This window comes from Rhinatrema bivittatum, chromosome 10 (assembly GCF_901001135.1).
Source record: "Rhinatrema bivittatum chromosome 10, aRhiBiv1.1, whole genome shotgun sequence".
Lineage (NCBI taxonomy): Eukaryota > Metazoa > Chordata > Amphibia > Gymnophiona > Rhinatrematidae > Rhinatrema > Rhinatrema bivittatum.
In genome coordinates, this window is record NC_042624.1 from 96,605,636 (window position 1) to 96,628,013 (window position 22,378).

A 22,378-nucleotide genomic window follows, 5' to 3' on the forward strand; every position below is an offset into this window, starting at 1 on the left:
TTCATAATTAGAAAAATGGTGACAACAATGATTAATTAAACCAATGAAATTCTCAAAACATACCAATCAATTTAAAAACAAAAAAGTGATATACTTATACATATATTTCTATAAAACTAATATTTTCTCTTAATCACTTAAAAAACAGTAATGTGATACAAAAAGAATAAATAATGTACCTCAATCACTCCAATCATGAGTGAAAGCAGTGATGTTGTTTCTTCCAGTGAACAACAATTGTATATCAGCAGTACAAGAAAAACTAAAAAAAAACAGACCATTGTTTAAAAATTACAATTCCTTATAAAAATCCAAAATATTTACTAAAAAAGTCTTAATTATGTTATGAATTTTTGAGAAAATATATTTATATTTATTATGTATTTATTTTGTATGATTGATTAATGTATGGTTTGTTTGTAGCCCCTGAGGCAGCGGCTGTTGAGCTGCGAAACTCGGCCTGAGTCGGGCAATTTTAGGAACATGTCTCTACATCAATAAAGTATTGAAAAAGATCAAGGCATCTATTCTGTTTTGTTTACCTGATGGCTATCATAGATCGCCTACCTCTTTGTTTTCTTAGGCAATGGCAATTATTACAACATCCTGGATCCGGATGGAGTGGAGTCCCAACCCGCCCTCTTCCGGATACCCCCAGGGAAATCCTTTATTGCTCTCTCTTCTTAATGCAATCAGTTTCACTTAATCTGCTTTCCCTTGCTTCTTTTAATTATCCCCTTTTCCTGGGAAATAGGTTTCCTAGCAGCCTATACTTGGCATTTTCTTCAGATTCTGCCACATCACACAAAAAAGATCTTATAGACTTTGAAACGATGTCATTTTCATAGTAATTCCTTATTGATTTATCTGCTAGAGATCATTTCCTGTTTTTGGTTTCTTTATTCTTTTCTCCCCTTCACTTTCTCTATTTCTGGTTTTTTGTTTTTTTTTAATTTATCATTAATTTTATCATAATTATTTAATACAGAATGTGAAAGCAGTGAAAACTAGCTGTAGGTACAACTAGTAGAATGTAAAGTGCGGACCAGTCCATATGTTAGCAAACTTCTGTTTCTTGACCTTGATGCTTTCCAGAAACACATCCTCCTCCTTAACATATGTACAAATACAGTCCTTAGTACATAATAATCTGCATGAAAAATTGTTACATGAAATAGTCCAGATCCACATCAGAATTGAATTACTATCTCCTATCTCGAATGTAAACAAGTCAGTTTAGTATGTAAGAGCAAAAATGTAATATAAACTGGAATAATGGCCAAACTCAGTGAATCAGATTATGGCATGGCATGGAATGGTATGATAAAGCTATCCAAAAAGATAAATTGCAAATATAAGTGTTCTCTATTAACAATAATAGTCTTTGTTCTTCGTTTGTGATGTTGGGCGAGTCACTTCACCCTCCAATGCCTCAGGTACAAACTTAGGAGGCTCATTCACTAAGCTACGATATTTATCCAAGAAGAAAATACTGTGGGGGTCACAAAACTGTGGTAAATGACCTTGCTACATTGTGACTCCCACAATATTTTTCCTAGCATTTTTTTGTGTGCTAAGTGGCCTAATGCAGTTTAGTGAATGAGCCTCTTAGATTGCAAGCCCTCTAGGGACAGGGAAATACCTATGGTACCTAAATGCAATTCTGTTCTGAAGTGTCTAAATATTTATTTAATTGCCTACCTGTAGCATATTACTTGCATATTAGCAATTATCTGTGATTTTTTTTTCTTTCATTATCCTATCATAATTATAATCGTCAAAGTTTTTTCACCAGTCCACTATTGCTATCTATTATTTCCCCCTTGCTCCACCTTTGCTTTCTCCGTATGTGAAAGGCAGAAAATGTAATGAGTGGATGCAGTGAAGCTTTCAGCCATGTGAACTGAGGATGGATATTACCAATGAATGTCAGTAGCTCTCTAAAGAATAGTACAGCAGTCCCAGTAGAGTTTATCTGAATCCAACAAATATGTACCCCTTTGTTGAAACGTACGGCCTTGTAAAGCTAGGATATGTCCTAAACAAGTCCCTAAACATCTCGCTGCTCCACATTGAGGTTCAGGTGTTATTATTCATTGGAATACTCTTGAGGTTTAATCGATCTATTGCAGGCTCCTTTCAGCAAGAAAGGAGCTGCAATACTTCAAGGACACATTATTTACATGGATTTTCCTAGACCAGTACCACAGCTGATTTTATGAAAAATTTACATGGCTTTACATTGTAATTTTTTTTTAATTTTCTTCTGTGCATTGACAATGTCTTGTTAGATTCGGAGAAGAAATATTAACGTTGCTTTTGCAATTCCAAATCTGATTGATAGAAAGCTGTTTGCTGATATCAAAACATAACTCATATTACACATGAGTTTTCAATTTAGCCAAGGCAGTACTTTCCACCCAGTCTCGTCATTGTTTTTAATCAATGGATATCAATTCTTACAGGAGCTTTAAAAATTACTGCAAATGTTGACTATAGACATTGTACTTTTCAAGTATAGTTTTTGGAACCATCAAGCTGGTTTTCCTGCAGCATTTTTTAATTTCAAGAGTTGATTTATGGCAACATGGGCATTTAACCTTTTACTTTTCTTAAAAATTTCTTAATTGCTTATGCATCAGGCATCGTACAAATTTAAAACCTCCATAATTCAATTAAAACAAAACTAAAACCTTAACAACACAAGCAAACAATATAATAGAGATGTGAATCGTGTCCTCGATCGTCTTAACGATCGATTTCGTCTGGGAGGGGGAGGGAATCGTATTGTTGCCGTTTGGGTGGGTAAAGTATTGTGAAAATCGTTAAAATCGTGAGCCGGCACACTAAAACCCACTAAAACCCACCCCTACCCTTTAAATTAAATCCCCCACCCTCCCGAACCCCCCCCCCCCCCAAAAGCTTTAAATTACCTGGGGATCCAGCGGCGGTCCGTAACGGCGGCGGTCCGAAACGGCCTCCTGCTATTGAATCATGTTGTCTTCAGCCGGCACCATTTTGCAAAATGGCGGCGGCCATAGACCAACACGATTCGACTGCAGGAGGTCATTCCAGACCCCCGCTGGACTTTTGGCAAGTCTTGTGGGGGTCAGGAGGCCCCCCCCCAAGCTGGCCAAAAGTTCCTGGGGGTCCAGCGGGGGTCTGGGAGCGATTTCCTGCCGCGAATCGTTTTCCGTACGGAAAATGGCGCCGGCAGGAGATCGACTGCAGGAGGTCGTTCAGCGGGGGTCCGGAACCCTCGCTGAACGACCTCCTGCAGTCGATCTCCTGCCGGTGCCATTTTCCGTATGGAAAACGATTCGCGGCAGGAAATCGCTCCCAGACCCCCGCTGGACCCCCAGGAACTTTTGGCCAGCTTGGGGGGGCCTCCTGACCCCCACAAGACTTGCCAAAAGTCCAGCGTGGGTCTGGAACGACCTCCTGCAGTCGAATCGTGTTGGTCTATGGCCGCCGCCATTTTGTGGCGGCCATTTTGCAAAATGGCGCCGGCTGAAGACAACACGATTCAATAGCAGGAGGCCGTTTCGGACCGCCGCTCTACCCAGGGTAATTTAAGGCATTTGGGGGGGGTTCGGGAGGGTGGGGGATTTAATTTAAAGGGGTCGGGGTGGGTTTTAGGGGGTTTTAGTGTGCCGGTTTTCCTGCCCTCCCCCTTCCCCCGATTTAGCTACGGACCGCCGCTGGACCCCAGGGTAATTTAAGGCATTTGGGGGGGGTTCGGGAGGGTGGGGGATTTAATTTAAAGGGTCGGGGGTGGGTTTTAGGGGGTTTTAGTGTGCCAGTTTTCCTGCCCTCCCCCTTCCCCCGATTTACGATTTTTTGACGATAAATCGGGGGAATTGGTATTGTATCGTGGCCCTAACGGTTTTTGACGATTTAAAATATATCGGACGATATTTTAAATCGTCAAAAAACGATTCACATCCCTACAATATAAGACTATACCTGCATGGGCAATTTCTCAGTGACCTCGCAATGAAGTGTTCCCGTTTATATTTTCTAAAATCGTTGACTCAGAAAGCCGTGTATTGGTGGCAACTAAGAGAAATCAGCTAGCTTATTCTACATTCCTTCTAGTTAGTGTGAGAAACCTTTATTGATTAGGGGGGAGGAGAATTTACAAAAGCCATTTACCCAGGTACCTACCAAATTACTCTGGTAAAAGAGCTGTCTGAAAAATCACCCACCTTTATCCCATCCAAAAGTACATGTGAGCCAAGGGGAGGAATTCCCAGGGTCGGGATGGGGCTATAGCTCATGTGCGTTGCATTTTCAAAAAGGTACATAGATGTGCTATAGTATTTCCCAGTCAGATTTAGGCTGACCAAAAGCAGATGCAAAGCCCCTGGGCCAGATGTACCCTTAAAGGGAAAGTACATACAGATTTTCCCTTTGAAAATTTGTTGAAAGTCCATTTCTGCAAAACACCCCCAGACTTTGCACCTGATGAGGCTGATCTGAAAAGCGACCCTATGTGGGGCAATGATTAAACAGACCATATTGGTCCCCCCGATGGGGGAGAAGGTTTCCACCAATAATCAAAGCAAAGTTACGCATGTAGTTTTGGGAAAAAGTACCCACAAAGATTTGTGTCTGCCTTTTCTGTAGCTATTGTTTCCCATTGGAAATCATGCACATAGGTTTCAAAATGCACATTATTTCTCTCCCCTGACCTCAACATGCCTTCAGGAATGCCTCCTGACAATGTATTTCAAATTACAATGTGCTTCATTTTACCTGAATTGAGGATGGGCTAATAGCCCATGTCCACAGATAAAACACTGTTTTATGCGCACAACTTGCTTTGCTAATTGCCTTCATAGGGGTAGATAATCAAACTGCCAAAGTCCAGCAAACCCATGAGGCTTTCCACAATAATGAAAGCAAAATTACCCACTGAATTTTGCATTCAGTTGTGCCTAAGGAAAAATTACCCATAGAGATTTGTATTTGCTTTCTCTGCGGTGTTAGTTTGGAAGCCCCTGCAGTACATATTGTGCCTAGGACAGTTTTTCAATGCTGCTTTATTAATAAACAAAATAATAACATAAATACTCTCTGACTTATGTACTGCAAGCATAAATAAACAGGTAACACTCTAGGTTAACTTGCCCAGCCTGGGTCTGTTTCCACAGTAATTCCTTTCCATGGACAAGACACTGTGAATATCTGAAATCCAACTTCTACGTACAGGATTAACACAGAGCTTCAGTTCTTCTATATCACATAACCAGTATCCAACGGCTTCCAGGCAATAACCTGGCCTCCAAGCCTTCTAAACACTGGTAACATCTTCCTGTTGTTCCCAGTTTACCTTTTGAATCCCCTGAGGACCAATCCATATCCTCGGGGGGCGGGGCCATAAACAAGCCTAACTGCCATCTGAGGCTGCCTCTGCTTAACCCACTCTATGGCTCTGCATGCAAGGCACACATGCTTAACTTTTATTGTTTTTTTCAGCAACCAACAGAAAATAGAAATAGTCTCTGTCTGTCTCAGTTTCTCTCTCTCTCTCTCATACACTCTGTTTCAGTCTCTCACACTCTGTCTCAGTCTCATACTCTCTCTCGCTCTCTCTTTCACACATTCTCATTGAATCTCAGTCTCTCTCTTAGTTTCTGTCTTTGACCTGGGCCCCCCTTCCCCACAAAAAAAAAAAAAAAGCCCAGCTGCCTCCAACAGTCCAAACTTAAAAAACTGACATCCCTTCCCCTGCCCAGCCTATCTTACTTCGTCTCTGGGTTCATAGGACAGAAGCGATTCCCAGGTGCTCCTGCCCCATATACTGGGTTGTAGAGTTGATGGCTGTTGGCCCTGTGGATGATACCATTGTGTAATATAGAAGTACAAAAAATGAATGCTGGCCACAGGGCCAGCTGGCACCATTTTTTTTATTTTAGCAGATAGAGCAGGAATGCCTAAGAATTGCTCCTGCCCCATTTAGACATTTTGACCTCACAGACAGAGTAATATGGGTTTGGGAGAGAAGCTCATGGGGGAGTGTTGCTGGAAACTGGACGGGGTCTTCTGGTTCTCCAACTCCACCTGCACTGGCCAAACGTTGCTGCTGCCCCATGCAATTGCATGTTTTGCATACTCGGTAGTGCCAGACCTGGAGATGGTATTCATCTGAATTTAAAACAATGCTCTTTGCAGTGAATTAAAATGAACAGAACATGGAGTAGGCATTGAAGTTTATTGAAAGATTCTGTCAAAGCAAATACTGTAGAAATACAGTTGCCACATTCAAAAAAGCAACTGAATTTTATCTTTGAGACAACAGTACTTACAAATGAGATGTAATTTGATAAACCCTATGGACTCCTTCCCCAAATATTTAACCTGCTGTTATTTTTTATGTTCTTTAATTGCAAGGGTGCTGGGAATAGTTTAGGTTTAGCAGCTCAGAGGATGGTTTGAACAATTCAGAGAAAAATAAAAATATTTTGTATGCATTTTCTAAGCTGTGTGTCCTTTGGATATCCTTTTGTGTTTCTAGAGGATTAGTTTTTTGAGCTACATACATATCTCCTGTAATTTGTTAATTCTAAAGTCAAGTTGCTCTTCACTGCAAGGGATAAAGACAAGTATGATATTTCATCTGGTTTCATAGAATAAAGATAAACCATGAAGTACATAAATGACAACTAGATGAAGATTAGAGCAATAATTGGTATTTATCTAGAGGCTTTTATCCAAAGAGGATCCCCCAGTGTGATTTACAAATTAATCCTAAGAAACATGCATCATGCTAAAAGGCTGGTGGCACATTTTTTATGCCCATGAAAGCTTCCAAAGGGATGAGAGGAAAGGGGACAATGCTAATACCCAATCACAGCTGCATAAATTGAAGCTCAAGGTGAAAAAAAATGACTTGCCCAATCACTGGAACAAGGGATTTGAGCTTGTATCTCAAGATTTCTATTAACTCACAGTTCAATATTCTAATCCAGGGGTTCTCAAGCCTGTCCTTGGGACACACCCAGCCAGTCTAGCGATTCCCAATGAATATGTATGAGATAGATTTGCATACAATGGAAGCAGTGCATGCTAAGCTATTTCATGCATATTCATTGTGGATTGCCTGAAAACCCAGTTGGCTGGGTGTGCCAAGAGGACTGGGTCATCTCTCTTCAATAAATTGTAATAATACCTCAATAGATGAATATCAGAAGAAATCACAAAAATCATAAGAGCACCATTTTTTTTAAATCCATGAAAGGCAGGTAAACAAGTCACATGCCTTCTGATTGGCCCTCTATAAAGTCAAATAAAAAATATAGTGTTCTAATACTAATTCAGCCAGCCATGCCATGTCACTGGATAGTGAGATAACAGACAATCTGTTCTTGAAATAACTACCAAATCAAAAATATTTGATATCTTCAACTGATCATTTTATTAGAAAAAGACTGTGGAATACCCAGCAGACTGAAGTCAGTGTTAAGTCAAAATGGAGAAACAATATTGCATTTATAGATTCATCGCTGTTCACATTGGGGTAGATTTTATAAATTTGCTCGAGGGTGTACTTTTGTTCGCGCACCAGGCGCGAACAAAAGTACGCTGGATTTTATAAGATACGCGCGTAGCCGCACGTATCTTATAAAATCCGGGATCGGCGCGCGCAAGGGGGTGCACATTTGTGCAACCTGCACGCGCCGAGCCCGGCGCGCGTTGCCTGTTCCCTCCGAGGCCCCCACCGTCCCCTCCCTTCCCCTACCTAACCCACCCCCCCTGGCCCTATCTAAACCCCCCCTACCTTTGTTGCCAGATTTACGCCTGCTGAAAGCAGGCGTAAATCTGCGCGCGCCAGCAGGCTGCTGGCACGCCATCACCCGACCCGGGGGCTGGTCCAGAGGCCTCGACCATGCCCCCGGCCCCGGACACGCCCCCTCCCCGTCCCTTTTACGAAGCCCCGGGACTTAGACAAGCCCCGGGGCTGTGCGTGCGCCAGCGGCTTATGCAAAATAGGCGCGCCGGGGCACGTAAATCCAGCCGGATTTACGCTCGCAGGGCATTTAAAATCTGGCCCATTGTGTGAGCCTCCTATCACGATCACCTATGGGCTTGTTTTCCTATCTTTTTTTTTTTTTAACTTTCTATGTATTCATTTTTCAAATATTAAAGAATAAACTTTGCACAATAATTATGAGAGCTATAAAAGGAAACAAAATCAAAATGACAATATAACAATAAAAATAACCTAAATATACAAAATCGTACTCTCTAAGGATGAGAAAAAATTAGAGGGGGTGGAAACCGAAATTGAGAAGAACACTGGAAACAAACAACGTAAAAATTCATCATAAACGAAAGATGGCATGAGAACGTATTACCCCTTAATCAATCTTAACGGATAAACCTTAAGGAACCTCTGAGTTAGATACAGAGTTAACTACTCTGGCACTTAAGGAGTCCCTCAGTTGTTCTGGGATAAAGAAAATAAATGTATTAGCATTCAGTTTAATTATATATTTACATGGTTAACATAGCAGAAAATGTGCAGAGAGAGCATGAACTTTAGAACGTATAGCCAAGAAAGCTTTGCATCGTTCTTGTGTTAGTGTGGCTAAGTCGGGATATATCCTGACTAAACCACCCAAAAAGGAAACATTTACATTTTTAAAGTAAGACTTCATCATCAGACAGAGATCCTGCTCAGAATAAAATGAAACTAACATTGTAGATCTCTCAGTCACTTCAACAGCAGAATTTTCCAAATATGCTGATAGATTCGAAAAATCTACAGCATTTGAGGGGAACCCATTTGATTAGAACTCTGTTTATAAGGAATAAACTGGCAGGAATTTTTTTGGCTGGAATTTTTAAAACTTCAATAAGGTATTTCCTGAGCATCACACAAGACAATTCATCAAAAACTTTAGGAAAGTTTGTAGATCTCAAGTTTAGATGTTTTAGTTGAATTTCCATGATTTCCAGCCTTCTAGTAAGAGAAAACACGAAACATCGAGGCATTACAGCCTGTAAGCCTTTAACATCATTCCCCAAAGACTGAATGGAGGTTGAATGCTCCTGAAGAATTACTTGATGATCGCAAACAACAGAAGCTAACTTCTGGGAGACAGCCTCCAACCGCAAAGACTGATCACTAAATGTCTGGGATTAATTTCTCTAGCAAATCCCAAAGAGACTTCAAGGTAACCACTGCTGGTTTGATAATCCTGAGGAGGAGCCCAGCAGCGGACAAACTCCCCGCTGATAGTTCCAGTGAAGAGACGCCACCAACAGCACCTTCCTCTGCAGCGTATCCAAAATGTAGAGGCACAGCTGAATTCGATCTCTGCCAGTCAAGATGCTATATCTCCCTCCATGTGGGCCAATACAATGAGGTCATCATTCAGCGCCTCAACAAAATCAGTGCCTCGCTGGATGGATGAAGATTTTGGGTCCGGTGAGTTGAGAGACACTTCCCAGGATGAAAACCGGGCTTCTCTCTCTGTTCCACCTAGGGGACTCAAAGCCTGCAAGTCTGGGATAGGGACAGCAAATTCTATGATCGAATGCTGATCCAATGGGAGTGAGGATTTAGAGGAAAAAGTTCTCACTCACCCCTTTCTCTTATATAGCTTGTTCGAGGTAAAATAGAAAGCAAGAAACAAGTGAGTATGGGAGCAGCAGAGAAAACGACCGCTCATGCCGCCATCTTAAATTTCCCCCTTTCCCCTCATCTTTTAAAGATTTAAAAAAAGGGTGCTCTTTTGCGTTTTGTTCCCAGGGTGAACTATGAGATGAAGTGTCAGCCCAGTATAAGTTTTATATAAAATGCATTTTCGAGAGTCTCATGAAGTATTTCCCAAGGCAGGTGACAGATTGTTGCTGAAACACCGAGGTCGGGCTTTATTTTATTGAGCAACATGATCCTGTTACTGGCAACACTTTGGACAGTATTGTTCCGAGAGAGTCTGGCTGTTTGTCTTGTGTAAATACAAAGATAAGTCTCTTTGTGATTTTTGTGATTGCTCCTAATGTTCATCTATTGAATTATTATGATAGAAATGTCTTGAACAGGGATGACTTAACTGTTTTCCTACAGTTTATATATTAAAGTAAGTCTTTTTGGATTTTGTAATTTATATTAAAAGCTTTTTGCAAAAGCTTAGCACAATTTGTATGATTATTTCTTGATTTATAAGTAGGGCTTCTGATTTTCAGTTAAAACCCAAAAACCTTCCGAAAATAGGCCCGCTCTGATGCCATCCAGCTGCTGCTCGCAGCAGCTGGATGATGTCATCAGAGCGGGCCGACAGGTGCACAAGCTCTGTGAGAGCAGCAGGCAATGGGAGGTGCCGTGAAAGCAGCGAGCCAGCAGGGAGCCCAAGCCTTGCTGGCACAAGAAGAGGATTGTAAGAGGTAGAGTAGGGAAGGGGGCAGGAGAAAATGGAGGAGGAAAGTGCCTGCCACCAGCCCTCTAGCCACACACACACAGCCTGCTACCCCCTCCAGCCATACACTCACAGCCCCCAGCCACAAAGTGCAATGGACTGGGAAGGGGAGGGACACACATACACACACCCTGCCACCCCACACACACACACACACACACATATCCTGCAATATCTTCCAGCCACATATACACTCACGCACTCCAGTCACACTCCCTGCTACCCCACACTCTTACCTATATAATTCCCTTCAGCTACGTACACCTCTCACTAGTCACATACACACACCCTGCCACCCCCCACCCCCCCCCCCCACACACACACACACATATCCTGCAATATCTTCCAGCCACATATACACTCACGCACTCCAGTCACACACCCTGCTACCCCACACTCTTACCTATATAATTCCCTTCAGCTACGTACACCTCTCACTAGTCACAAACACACACCACATAATTTTTGGAATGCAATGGATTGCAAGATCCAAGGCAGCAAGGTTTTACCAGAGGTAAATCTTGTCAGATGAATCTGATCAATTTCTTTGATAGGTTGACCAGAAAGTTGGATCAAGAGTGAGTGATAGATGCAGTGTACTTGGATTTCAGCAAAGACTTTGGCACGGTCTGCATAGAAGACTTATAAATAAACTGTGCGCCCTTGGTATGGATCCTAGAGTGACTGACTGGGTTAGAAACTGGCTGAGTGGGCGGCAACAAAGGGTAGTGTAACATGGAGTTTCTCTGACGAGGGAGTTGCTGCTAGTGCTGTGCCTCAGGGGCTGGAGCTTGGACCATTATATTTGCAATCTTTTGTGAGTGACATAATGGAAGGGTTATCAGGAAAGATTTGTATTTTTTTGCCGATGATCCCAAAATCTGTTAAACAGGATGGACAGCCAGGAAGGGGTGGGAAAACATGAGGAGGGATCAAGCAAAGTTCAAGGAATGGTCTAAGGTCTGACAGCTAAGATTTAATGCTAAAAAATGCAGAGTAATGCATTTGGGATGCAAAAGCCCAAGGGACAGGTACAGTATTGAAGGTGAAATTCTAAACGCAAAGGAAGAGCAGGGATCTGGGGGTAAGGGCATTTGATTATCTTAAGTTGGTCAAACAGGGGGATAAAGCAAAGGTAAAAGCCAAAAAGATGATTGGCTACAAAGAGAGAGAAATGGTCAGCAGAAAAAGGGAGGTGCTTTTGCCCCGAATAGGTCCCTGGTGAGGCCATACTTGGAATACTGAGAACAATTCTGGAGACCGCACCTTCAAAAAGATATAAAGAGGTTGAAGTCAGTAAAGAAGGTTGCTACTAAAATGGTCTATGGTCTTCATTATGAAGCATATGGGTATAGACTTAAAGATCTAAACATGTATACTCTAGAGGATAGGGGAGATATGATAGAGACTTTTAAAGGCTTCCATGCACAAGAGATGAGCCCTTTTCAATGGAAAAGAGGCTCTAGAATGAGGGGGTCATGCGATGAGCTTGAAAGGGGGTAGACTCACGAGTAATCTTAGGAAATATTCCATTACAGAGAGTATGGTGGATGCATGGAAGCCTCCCAGTGGACGTGAAAGAAACAAAACATTATCTGAATTCAAGAAAGCATGGGATAAATAAAGGGGATCTGTAAGGAAGTGATGAGAATTATAATGCAAAATTAACTAGACGGAGGGGCAGACTGGATGTACCATATGGTCTTTTTCTGCTGTCATCTTTCTATATGTTCTAAATGAAATAAAATATTGCCGGGAGCCTGCCTTGATATTTGGTCAGGGAGGGGCTAAATATTGCAGGGACACCCCCCTCCTGCAATAAAATATCACTGCTTCAGAAATCTCCCCTATACTATATAGAGATGTGCATTCGTTTTTCCCGACTTAGACAATTTCAATGAAATTGTCTAATTTGGCATGGTTCGGGGGCAACGAAAACTGAAAAGAATTTTTCCGAAATTTCGGGTTAGTGCGCACTAACTTTAAAACGAAAATTGTACAGGTGCCCATGAAAAAAAAAAACCTGAACTGTGGGAAAAACAAAGTTTCCTGCGGGGGCCCAAAACTGAAGTCTTAAACAAAAAAAAAAACCAATGCACATCTCTAATACTATGTATTCCAATATTTAAAAATTGGTAATGCCTTGCAGTTTCTCTCTCTAGTTTTGTTCTCACAGAATTTGTCTGATAGCTGCTGACCTGTTCCTTCCAGCCCATATGCTGTTTTTGTAATACATCCCTTGATTTGCAATCTATTGCATCTTGTGTGTGTGTGTATTTGAGTGGTGGTATGTATTGTGGGGAGGGGGGGGGGTAGAGGAGAGGAGGTTTGGCATTTTGCTGTATCTCACTTCCAAGAACTGTGCCTCAGGGAGCCTTCAAAATTCTGTAACTGAACATTTTCAGTCAATCTGTTCAGCATTCTGCTTCCTGAGTTGGGTTTATTGCACCACCAACTGCCTTAGCAAAGAGTAATCCCTTATTCCCTGTCCTTATTTCCAAGTTTCTCAGTGCTGGCTGTGTACACCTCATCACATTTATATGATGAATTTAAAGAAAATGCACAAGGTTATGCTTGCCTAAGGCACAGTGACAGCACCCAGTGGAGGAGACCTGGGTTTGATTATTGGACCCAGCTCTGTTCAGTTCATTAGTATGCAGGGGATGAGGATTTTGCAGAGGAAGGATTCATAAGTCCCTAGGGGAGTGGTTCTCAAGCTTTCATGATTATTGTACCCCTTTCAAGCATTGGGTTTTTTTTCTCTACCTTGATTCTAAGGGTTTTCTCCCCTTGGTCTCTTCTCTGCTTCAGTTTTGACTCTGTCTTCTAACTTTTGTTTCCTGGTTCTCCTTTCCACTTTCTCATTCTTTCTATGCTTGTCTCCTTTCTGCTCCATCTTTCTCTCATCCATTTCTCCATCTTTCTTTTCCAACTATCACTGCTTCACCTCTTCTCCTCCCATTTCTCCTCTTCATCTCTTCATTTTCCATGCTTAAACTACCTTGTCTCTTCCCTTTTTGATCCCTCTGAGCCCACTATCTCTTCTTTACTGGCTCTCAGTCCTACCTCTCCCCATCTCATGTTCACCATCTCTCTTTTCTTTATTCTTTCCCATTTTCCAGTCTTCCATCTCCTTGTTTTGGGCTTATTTTTCTCCAATATTTCCCAGCCCTCTATCTCTCTCTCTCTGATTCTTTCCCAATACCTCTGAGTCTTCAATTTCCATTTCTCCCTATCTTGTCTCCTTTGCCTTCCAGTCTTTCATCTCCCTATTAATTTTTCACTTCCCTCAATTAATCTCCCCACAAAAAAAGCCTTCCAGAATCCCTTCTCTTGATCTCTCTTCCCACCACTCCCCATTTGCTCTCTCCTGGTCCCAGCTCCCATCTCCACTCGTTGCTTTCCTCACCTCTTGGCTCCCAGTCTCCCCAATCTTGGCCACTTTCCCATGGCAACTAGCAGAGCAACCACTAGGAGCATGGGAGTAGTAGGACTCAGGAAAAGCCTCCAGCCACAGGAATAAACTAGAGGCCTAGGAAAACAGTGAAAGTGCTGCATTATCTGACCCCATGGTTGCTGCTTCTTCCACCTCCATAAGATGACAGGAAGAAGAGGAAATAACACTAGGACCAGAAAACCCAACACTTGCACTGTCCTCCACACTGTCTACTGTCACTCCTTTGGTTCTGCAACTAGATGCCTTCCCTGCTTTTCTTGTGCTATGACAGCCTTGGATTACTCTCGTCTGTGTGGCATCAGTAATGCTGAATGTCTCCATTTTACTTCTCCAGGTCAGAACATGGCAGCTGAAAGCCCATGATCTCCCACTTGATGTTGCCATTTTGTGCAGCAGGGGCTGGTGATAGCTTCCTCCGGTTCCAGCTCCGGACTCCTGTGAGGTAGTGGTATGGTTGTGTACCCCTGACAGGATTCCAAGTACCCCCTTGGGGTACAAATGCCCCTAGTTGAGAACCACTGCTGTATGGGGTAGGGAAGGAAGAGTCCTAACTATTGCTCAACAGTGAGTGAAGAGTGCACTTCTGCCAGGTCCTGGAGGAAACTACAATCTGCACGCTTCAGTTGGAGGATTGATGCTGCAATGACTGGGCTAGACAGGAGGGGACATGATATTATAAAGAGGGGAACATCTCCAGGTAGCCTCATATGGTATCTCAGCCCTAGAGTCTACTCCTCCTTTGTGCCATTAATGGCAGTGAGCAGGTTTAGGGCAAGTTTCAAATGGCCCAAAAGCTAAATGAGTAGGAGAAAAGCTGACTGCACTCTCCTCCCCCACCAATGAAAATAAAAATTGATATAGCCAGACAAGAGTCTTTTGATGTATGTTATTTATAGAGAATAGTGCTCTGGGAATACATTAGCACAGAGTCAAATTTTTTTTAGGATAGAGTTCTAAAAATATGTACCTTGTCCATAAATGTAATCTATAGTACAGTGTCTCAGAAAAGGTACTGCTAAGTGTACTTTTTAAATACTGCAACTATTAACCTATCTTTCCCCAGACAAAAAAGAATAATTTATACTAGGAATCTAAAAAAAAAGATTATTCTAAACTGTTGAAATGCAGGAGATTAGCATTCCATTTTCCAGCATCAGAGACCATCAAACATGGGGAGGACAATTTTCAAAGCTATTCACATGTGAAAACAGGGATTTACAGGCGTAGGCTGACTGACTATTGCCCTCCTTCATTATGGCTACAGGTTCCTGTGTTGTTGATCCTCACATGTGCTTTCAGTTGGGTAAAGACTGGACAATTTTCACACAACAAAGTTACCCAGGTAGATTGGTATTTATCCCCATAAATGGCTTGCGAAATTACCCTCCCCAAAGGATAAGTATGAGCAAACTCATTCATTTGTAGGCCCCTTTGCCCATTAGCATACATGTGGACAATAAGTTTTAGCATGAGCACTAAGCCTTTCATGGCTATACTACTCTTTAACTTATTGATGCACAATAATTTATAGACTGCCTTCCAGATCATTGATCTCCCAAAGTGGAGAATAAAACATAAAACGCAAAAAGGTACAATATTCAGCACTGGCCAGATAAACTTATCTGGCTAACTTAACCCAGAATAGAAATTTTAGCCATATAAGTGCCCAAAATATTCAGAAGTCAGCATTTAGCTGGATATTACTTGACATTGATTCCAATCCCTTCTGCAGATCACATTTAACTTAGACAGTTACGCCTTATTTTATGATTTGGATTCTCAAAGAGACTTTACAATTTTCTCAATGTTATTTTTTGAATCTGTTTTCCCTGTTTTCCAAGTTCTATAACCTTGTTATATGTACCGCCTCTTGGCATAATTTTTATGTTTCAATGTAAACCGATGTGATCTGTATTTTAATACAGGAACACCGGTATATAAAAATCTAAAAATAATAAATAAATAAATAAATAAATATTGCACAAGTTATCTGGCTAAATGCTTTTGCTTATGGAACCCCCAAAGGACTTGTTTGTTTTAATGAATCAGCTCCATAAATGCATGGTCCTTCTTGCCTTAGGGAAGTCAGAACCACAAATCTATGCATGTAATCAGTAAAAAGCAGGACTGGCTAAAACCGTCCTGAAAATATGAAACCAGTTGACAACTCTGTTCATGAACATTGACAAATAAAAATAATCACTTCCTTTGTTTGTTTTTAAGTATCTCAGAGACTCAACATAAAAGTCCCTGTTATGTACCTTTTTAGGCTGGTCCCGACTCAGAATCGTGTAATACATTATCAGCTTCATTACTATATGCAGACTCTTCGTGTTACCTTTTCGGATATGCAGAGCTGCTCTTCAGATATCGGCAACATCTGTAATTGAGTGGAAGAGTGCCACTGAGGATGCACTTGCCTTGATGTCATTACCATACTGCCTGATGTGAATAGTCCCCAAACCACTAAATATAGCCCTAATGAATAGGAATCAATGGTAAGAATGAGAGAAACACAGAAATCTCCCATTCTTGCAGGTAAAAAAAAAAAACCCAAAAACCCAAGAAGCTGGCATAAATAGAAATTAAACAAAATGCTATGCAGGAGTTAGGGAAGGCTTACATGACAGTTGATATTCAGGTTCCGATATTCATCCTCCAGAGATCAAAAAGAATCTGGCTGAGTTGAGCCCTTTACTCTTGGCAAAAAAAAAAACAAATGCAAAAAAATGTCCCAGGGACTGAAAGTATTCAATTTCTTCTGCTTTCTTTTGACAATAGCTACATGTGTACCATAACATGAACAAATGATAGGCTGAAAAGGAAAGGCTTACAGTTCTCTTACCCATAAGTTGACCTGGAGGTCAATGTTCAAATTGATTTATGAAGTTAAAAAGCATTTTAGCAAAGTTAATTGGCTGTCTGATAACTGCCCTACCCAATAGTACACAATAAACAAATCAAATATCACTTCCGCAAGATAATTAGGGGTAAAATTACACAAGTAAGTTGACAAATGTACTTGCATATGTCTCTTATAAACTAACAACTTATGCATGTAATTGTTGGCCCCAGCCCAGAATTCTCCAGAACACCCCAAGACCACCCCTTTTTTTTTTCGTGCATATAAAACCTGAAGTACACATTTACTTTCTACGTTTATAAAATAGTGATAATGCAACTATAGTTACAATCCAGGCCCCACTAGGCACCAGGGATGTCTGCCAAAATGGAGTCCGACTAGAAACCAGGGAAGTTTTCTTTGTAAGGGTATGGGGAGGGGCCACTAGAAACCAGTGGTTGGGGTCTGGGGGGGAGGGGGGGTTGGATACCTCAGAGAGTTTAGAACTGGGGGAGATTTTTATGGGAGGGGTTTGGGAAGGGGATGAAACTGGGCATCACCATGTGACTTTAAATTCATTTTTTTTTACTTTTTCCCCTGTTGGGCCACCTCTAAAGGCAGGGGGGGAGGATAAGTGGGTAGAGGTCTACTAGACCCCTCCCTGGGAGATGTTTCGTGCTTTGGGGAGGAGGTTTTCAGGCCACGTGGTCCTTTAAATATCACTGCAGGCATTTCAGAATGTGTTCTAGTGTCCTGATGCTCCTGCAGGAAAATATCTACAGCTCCTCAATTTTTGTTGAAATAATGTTGCTTCCCTTATTTTTGGCAAGCCATATAATTTTATTAGCATAGGATTACCTATTCATTAGCTTCTTTGCATGCATTTGAAAAATGTATGCATGCAAATGTGCACAAAGCAGCTAATTTCAATAGGGAGCAGATTTGACAGCAAGAAAAAGTGTGATATCACCTCAATATGGATATATTGCTTAAATGGCATTTCACGTTATATCCTTATTGCAGTTTATAAATCTACCCCAAAAATTGAAATAAAAAAAACAATTTACTACAAAATAAAAATCCCCACATCCTAGGTCCTTCCTCAATGCCCCCAGTCCTCCCTGGACTCTCTTACCCCATGAGGTTTTTAAAATCTGTTTAAATCTTTATGGGGCAGGAGTGATCCCCTTTGTTATAAAGGAGTGAAGAAGAAAGCAGAGATCAACTGAGGCCTAAGACAATACAACGAAAATCAAATTGGGCAAACTGGATGGGCTTATGTTCCTTATCTACCACAATATTCTGTGGTTCTGTGGGTGCTCACATGCATCCCTGTCTAAAGTTCGGTATGTAGGGCATCCTAGCCAATATCTATGATGGGTGTATTGTAGAGAGTAACATGGGTAAAGAAAGAATCTCCTCAATAATGGTATTACTGCTGGAGGTAGAGGATAGATGATGCAGAGATTGAGTCCTTGCGTTTGGTAGATAAGGCTCAAGGGCCATTACCCCTAGTCTTGCTGGCCTGGGTAAATTCTATGAAAACAATAAAATGTTTGAGGTTTGAATAATGTATATAAAGGCAGGATGTGTGACTAGTATCCTATGAAATCTGACCCTTCATGAAGAAAACAATTGTGCATAAATGATGCACATAAATGTGTAGATGGCTAAAAGTATATGTGGGGAGGGTATCATAGGGCATATGCAACGCGACAAGGCCCGCCCACAGTACAACATACAGCCTATCAGAGCTAGCCAAGTCCGCCCCCGAAAGCCAGCCAGCCACTCAACAGACGGCTGCAAGGCAGCCAATCGGCTAAGGACCAGCCACCCTTTAAATCTGATAGACCTCCCAGACGCCGCGCGTCGAACGCCGCGCGTCGAAGGAGCGCGTCAAAGGGGCTGGCCCCTTTGTGCGCCCCTTCGTGTAGACCCGAGGGAAGACCACCACAGACAGACCGGGTCAACTTCATCCCAGCTCCAACCCACTTACAAAACCAATCATGGCGATCTCATCCATCCCCATCATCCACAACTTCAAAAGACCCTCAGCAAAAAAACAAGCCTTACAACACTCTTTACAAAAAAGACTCATCCCTATCGTCATCTCACCTTTAAACCAACTACTGGGCCTCTCACTGTTCACCTTATCACTGCTGAACGCACAGTCTTTGACTAAGAAAACTCATCTGCTCCATGACTATCTGCGGGAAACAAACACAGACTTATTCGCAATCACAGAAACCTGGTTAAAACCAGAAGACATCGCTACAATCAACCAACTCCCCACTCACTCGTACAACATATTCTCTATCCCCAGACTCAAAAAACGAGGAGGAGGTCTTCTTCTTGCAGCAAAAAAAACATTAGGAATGTCACTACAAACATCAATATCTTCACATTCTCTAGAATTCGCCGTATTTAAATCCTCTCACCTTCAAATCGGGCTTACATACGCCACCCCAGGATACCTTGAAACCGATCCATCACCTTTGATTGAAATTATAGTAAAGCACATCAACGCCGACACACCAGCGATACTCTTGGGGGACTTCAACCTCCATGTGGATGTATCTCCCCTTTCTCACAGTTGTGAAACTTTCCTAAACACACTAAACTTCATGGGTTTCAAACAAATAATTAAGGAACCCACCCACAAAGCTGGTCATACGCTGGACCTCATTTTCATTAACCAGGAACTTACTCCTTCCTCCCACCCTACATGCCTTCCAGTTCCTTGGTCAGACCATAAGCTGATTAACACCGCACTAAAGATAAAGTTTCCTACCCCCCTTGAAAAGCAGAATAACACAATCCAATTCAAGAAAATGTGCAGCCAGGAAATTCTCAGCCACAGCCTATCAGATGAACTTAACCAACTGGACCTCACGAACGCGGACTCAGCCATATCGTCCTGGAACAACATTACCAAAAAAGTGGCCGATACTACATGCCCAACTATCACCAAAGCCCATCAAGCAAACAAGGACAACAGAAAACCTTGGTACACCCCAAAACTAAAATCCATAAAACAGGATCTCAGAAAAAAAGAACAACATTGGCGCAAAAACCCAACATATGCCAACATCAATGCATTCAAAACCACGATGCACCATTACAGAATATCCATCCTCCAAGCAAAAAGAGACTTTTACTCACAAAAAATCCACCACTTCATTTTCGACCCGAGAGCGCTTTTTTCCTTGGTCTCATCCCTCACTAAACCCCCATCGACATCCATACCAGACGATAAAGCAGCAAGCAAAGCAGAAGAACTGGCAACCTACTTCAAAAACAAGATCCCAAACCTACTAACGCAATCCAATAATAATAATAATATTAATTATACTACACCAGTAATACCTCGAGCTGCTGTCCCATCACAAAAGGCTAGCCTTAGGGAATTCGAACCGACCTCATCCTTAGAGGTCGAAAATATCCTAAAAAAGCTCAAACCTTCTTCACACCCTCAGGATACCATACCCACCAATCTCCTCATCTCTTGTGCTGAAACCATTTCCAAACCCATCGCACAAATCATCAATTGCTCCTTCTCTCAAGGGCTTGTACCCGACCCACTAAAAATGGCAATCATAAAACCACTAATAAAAAAACCTAATCTTTCTCCAGAAAACCCGGCTAATTTTCGTCCAATAGCTAATCTACCGTTCATCGCAAAAATCTTGGAACGAGTTGCAAATAAACAACTAACAGAATACCTAAATGACCACAACATTCTTTCCCCATCGCAGTTCGGCTTCCGCCAATCTCGAAGCACTGAAACTCTACTAATCTCACTAACGGACTCTATTTTACTGAATCTTGAAAACAGACATCCCTGTCTCCTCATCCTCCTAGATCTAACAGCAGCATTTGACACGGTCAATCATAACACATTAATAGATCGTCTGTCAGACATAGGTATTAGAGATGAGGCCCTCAACTGGTTCAAATCATTCCTACAGAACAGACAGTATAAGGTCAAGGTCAACAAGGAAGAATCTCAACCAGTCACCTGCAACTTAGGAGTCCCACAAGGATCGTCACTCTCTCCAACATTATTCAATATTTACCTCCTACCACTCTGCCAGCTCCTCATCAACCTAAATCTCATCCACTACTTATACGCAGACGATGTTCAGATACTGATTCCAATTACGGAATCTCTCCAAAAAACTCTGGACTTCTGGAACTCTTGCCAACAAGCCATCAACAACTTACTCACTAGCCTCAACCTGATCCTTAATCAAAACAAAACAGAATATCTCCTCATCTCCCAAAATGGAACCAACACACTTCCAAGTACCATCATGTCTACCCAATTAACAATGACCCCACAAGTCAGAAATCTAGGAATTATACTGGACAATCAAATGAATTACAGATCACTCATAAATAACATCGTAAAGGACGGATTCTTCAAATTACAAGTCCTAAAAAGACTGAGACCTCTCCTACATTTTAAAGACTTCCGATTAGTTCTACAAGCAATCATTCTCACGAAAATAGACTACTGCAACTCACTTCTACTGGGTCTACCTGCAAACGCCATAAAACCGCTACAGATGCTGCAAAACGCTGCAGCGAGGATCTTAACCAAGTCCAACAAAAGAGACCACATCTCACCCATCTTAAAAAGCCTACACTGGCTTCCCATCAAATTCAGAATACTTTTCAAAGTGCTCTCAGTAACCCACAAGGCAATACACAACCTGGCACCACTCGAGCTCAAATTCCCTCTCCAACTCCACACCTCTACCAGACCAGTGAGACAAGCCTACAAAAACAACCTTCAAATCCCACCGATGAAGTCAGCATTAAGCAAAAGAGCTTTCTCCACAGCAGGTCCTAAAATCTGGAACACTCTCCCGTCAGATCTCAGATCAGTGCAATGCTCCACTACATTTAAAAAACGACTCAAGACTTGGTTATTCAACCAAGCTTTCCCTTAACATCAACTTGCGGAATATCCCTGCCAATGATCCCCTCCGTGGGAACACGCTAGAGAACTATATAGACCTTCTCTAGAAATCACATATTCTTTGGCAGTCTAATTATCTAACAACATTATAATACCACCTGTTTAGCTAGACTACATTAGGCACCGTACCTTTTAATTATGTTATTAACCCCATATATCTTAACCCAAGTTAATTCGACCTGTTCATTGTAAGACATTTACTTGTCATTGTTATTGTTGAAAATGTAAACCGAATTGATCAATAATTCTGTTATTGGAAAGTCGGTATAGAAAAATGCTAAATAAATAAATAAATAAATAAATATGCTGGCCTTCCATAATTCCTCATGTCCTGTGGCTTGATCTAAAAAATTGATGGTTGTAGGCTGATTGCAATAAGTTTTTCCTGTGTGTGTGAATACTGGGGTTTTCCCCATTAATTCCTATGGGGCCAGGGTAATACGTATTTCACAGAATATGCAGATGAAACTGCAGAGAGGCATGTGGGCAGACATGTTTTGGTTTATTGCCCTTAGAAAAATCACTTTGATCATGACTGGGCTGTGATGTCATTGAGATCTTCCTTTTTCTTTAGAGAATTGACATTACCCAAGCAACTTTGCATGTCCAAAAAAAGGGATACTTATTTATTTATTTTACTTATATTCCACCTTTTGGCACTTCAAAGT

General features: G+C 41.6%; 1 protein-coding gene across 1 annotated transcript in view; it reads left to right on the forward strand.

Annotated features, from left to right (window-relative positions):
- NEGR1 (neuronal growth regulator 1) overlaps positions 1-22,378 on the forward strand; it is a 922,687-nt gene that overhangs the window by 888,937 nt on the left and 11,372 nt on the right. The gene's annotated exons all lie outside the window — the stretch shown is intronic.